General features: G+C 40.5%; 1 long non-coding RNA gene across 1 annotated transcript; it reads right to left on the bottom strand.

The window, feature by feature from the left end:
• Nucleotides 1-1,428: 1,428 nt before the first annotated feature.
• LOC126764023 (uncharacterized) lies at nt 1,429-2,543 on the bottom strand. Its single transcript, XR_007667784.1, has 3 exons — nt 2,442-2,543; nt 2,168-2,348; nt 1,429-2,106 (listed from the first exon to the last, which is right to left on the bottom strand). It is a non-coding gene; the product is annotated as an uncharacterized LOC126764023 (long non-coding RNA).
• Nucleotides 2,544-3,610: the final 1,067 nt, after the last annotated feature.

Genomic DNA, 3,610 nt, shown 5'->3' with positions numbered 1-3,610 from the left:
CTTCTATGGCACGGACTGACGGACGCCTACTCTGGTCTATGTGTCTCAGTTTTGTCATGATTGAGGCTGCCGCTTCTCTGACAGCTCTCCAGTTCTCAGTGGACTGAAACATGAGTGTCGTCAAATTTTCCACCGTAAAACTACCACCGAGTGTAGTTTTAAGTTTTTCCCTTGCACTTATAAAGCGCGGGCAATAAATGAAAACATGCTCAGAGTCTTCACAGCACTCTGAACACGACGGAGAATTCGGACTAATGTCGTGCTGGAATCTGTATAGATAGCTTCTAAAGCATCCATGTCCACTTAATATTTGGGTTAGGTGGAAATCCAGGTCCTGTCGATCCAGGAATGGACATCCGGTATGAGTCTGTAGGTCCACCGTCCTTTGAGTGAGGTTTGCCACCGCTGCTGCCATATTGTTAAGCTTTTCACTCTCTCTCTTCTTTTGGCTCCTGAAGTTGGCTCTGATAATTTGTACACTCGCTCGTATTCGTCACCCTGGATGTCAATGGGCATCATACTGGCTATTACTTCAACAGCCTCGCTTGAAATTGTTCGGAAAGCACTGATAACTCTTAGTGCCGACAGCCTATGCACTGTGTTTATTTGTCAGGCAAATGCTTTGATGCCTAGCGCCTGGATCCATATTGGAGCCGCATATAACATAACTGATCTCATTACCTTTGCGAGTAAAAAACGCCGGCTGGAACGCACGCAGCCTTTATTTGCCATCATTCTTGAAAAGGCATTCAGGATTTTGTTCACTTTACCTGCAGTGTACTCTAGGTGCTCCTTAAATTTGAGCCTTGAGTCTACTATTACTCCCAAATATTTTAGGTGTGGCTGTGAATGAATCTGGCATTCTCCCATGGTGAGAGATATACTTTCCTCCACTTTTCTTGTGCATATGAGCAAGACTTCAGTCTTTTGCTCCGCCAGTTCTAAACTCATTGAGGAGAACCATTGCCGCAGACCGTTTATGCACTCGTTGCATTTGCTCCCGAGGTCATCGAGGTGTTTACCACAATAAGGTCGTCCGCGTATGCAACTAATTTAATATCTTTCGGTTGGTGTCTCCTTAGCACCCCATCATACATTCAGCCCTGTTCTGCATTTCGATTACGTTCCCGCTCTACGCTCCGTCTGAATCGAAAATAGGTATTCTGACTTACGATTGGATTGAAAGAAGAAGAGGAAGAGCTGTAGCTCTTTCGAAGTCAGCTGTTTGCCTTGAAACGTGTGAAAATGAAACATAACAAAGCAAAAATACACAAATTATTGTTGGTTTATTAAAATAAAGAAACTATATCGCTTTTTTTTTTTTAAACACTAACATGGAGTCAGTAGCGGCAGCGATATTACTTGAGGAGGAGAAATGCATTATTCAAAATATGCCCTAGATTACTCTATTAAATAAAAACAATTGCATTCAGTGCATTTTACAGCTCCTATATTAAAAAAGTAAATGCTTTTATTTCATTTCACAGCTCGTTATATAAATAAAAGGCTAACAATTAAAAAATTACTACTTTGAATCCGGCTTATAATTTGGATCTAATCTTTGCATTTGCATTTTTATTTCTACTTTTTCCTTCACCAGCTCTTCCTTAATTCTATTGTATCGCTTCTGTTCTTCAAGTTGCTTCACTGCAGTCTCCGCCAAAGTTTCTAGAGAACGATTCATGTGCCCTAAATATGTAGTAACTTCTTCCATTTTACCAAAGGCAGCTTCATTGAATTTTTTCGTCTCTGCATAAAATTCTTTTTGATTTGTATCTGTTGCTTAAGTAATAAAGAAGTGCTCTGCTTGTCTGCTCTCGCCTCTCTATTTTGGCTGCTAGCTCTACTGGTTGAAGGGATATTATCCGAACGAGCGGAAATGTCCTTTTCAGTGGTTTGGGCAGCATCTTCTACCTCCACACTATCGCCATAATCGCGGGCCCCACTTATTCCACTTGTGCATGTTTCCAAACCCGTCAAAGCTATCACCTTTTCATCAAGTGGGCTTATGCGTTGTAAACGGCAAGGACCTCCACCGATGCTCATCCTTTGTTTTTTATTATGCGATAATTTTCGCTTCATGTAGCATTTTCAGTCAATCCAGACCTGCACGAAAACGTTAGATTTAACTTAATTTTTTTAAAAATAGCTGTAGTTAATACCTTACCTTTCTCCATGTATTGGAATCTTTTCTTGGTGGGCCAAGTGCATTTAAATTCCTTGCAACCTCCTCCCAAAACTCCTGTACTTCTTCCTTCGGTCGCTTTTGGAAGCCCTGCGCAATATCTCTTTTCATGGCCATCATATCACACAATTTTTCGTATTGCTCTGCCGTTGTTACTTTTGACCTGCAAACATATCAAAACATATCATTTAAGCACAAACAACCAAGGACACCACCATTATGTCTTTTACAACTATAATCAAAAAGTTTTACTTACTTATTTGAGGAAATTATTTTATCCAAGTGCACGAAAATGAATATATAACGGCTTTCCGCCAACAAAACTTCAACGTACAAAAACGTAATTACGATCGCAATGCAGAATGCATATAATTGGAATTTTTGAAGTTGTATCGAAACGCAGAATACCAAAGTTGCCAATCGGAGAAAATTTCGATTCGAGTAGAAATGCAGAATAGAGCTGATTATGTTCCATAAAAGGGGGCCTAGTACCGAGCCTTGCGGTACTCCACTCGATATAGAGTAGCTCTTATTGCCTTCATCTGTATCGAATAACAGTCGCCTGTTTTCGAAATAACTTATGACAATTGCCCTCAGATATTGAGGAGTGCTTATGTCATACAGAGCTTTGATTATGTTTGTCTACTTTGCTGAGTTAAAGGCATCCAGGGTGACCAGCGCACAATATTTTTTTGTTCCGCCTTTCCATCGCTTGCCACTTACTGCGCATTTCGCGGTGTCAACGACATCGTATAGTGCGTCAGTGGTGGGCCTCTTTTTCATAAAGCCGTATTGTTTTTCGGATAATCCGCCGGCTTTCTGGATTGCTATCTCCAAGCGGTTTCTAACTATGCTTTCATATACTTTGCCAATAGTGTCAAGCATGCACAGAGGTCGATATGAAGATGGTTGCTCCGGAGGCTTTTTTGATTTAGGAAGTAGAACCAATCGCTGGACTTTCCATGGGTCGGGAAATATTCCTTCTTTTAAGCACACATTGTACATTTTTACGAATAATTTAGGTTTCAGTATCATGGCTTCCTTTAGGGCTCTGTTTGGAATGCCATCTAATCCAGGCGCTTTGCTGCTTTTAATTTTTCCGGCTATGGCCAATATTTCTTCTTCACTAACTAGCAGTGGTGGCACTATGACTTCGGTTCGAGGCTTAGCATAAGAAATACTGTCGTGTTTTGGAAACAAAGTTTCGACGACATTTCTCATGAAGGATGCACTTTTCGGTTGTTGTGCCTTGTTTTTGAATTTTGACATACATACATATTTTATATGCTGTACCTCATGGGTCTTCGTTTGCTTCCGCACAGAGTTTTTCAAAACACTTATTTTTACTGCGACCAATGGCTGACTTCAGAAGCTTCTTTTGACTTTTAAATATATTCCTAAGACTGCTTTCATTTTCTTCATTCT

The sequence above is a fragment of the Bactrocera neohumeralis genome, unplaced genomic scaffold (genome assembly GCF_024586455.1).
Source record: "Bactrocera neohumeralis isolate Rockhampton unplaced genomic scaffold, APGP_CSIRO_Bneo_wtdbg2-racon-allhic-juicebox.fasta_v2 cluster09, whole genome shotgun sequence".
Taxonomy (NCBI): Eukaryota; Metazoa; Arthropoda; class Insecta; order Diptera; family Tephritidae; genus Bactrocera; species Bactrocera neohumeralis.
Note: the sequence above shows the minus strand (reverse complement) of the source record. Positions and strands in the feature narration are given on the sequence as shown.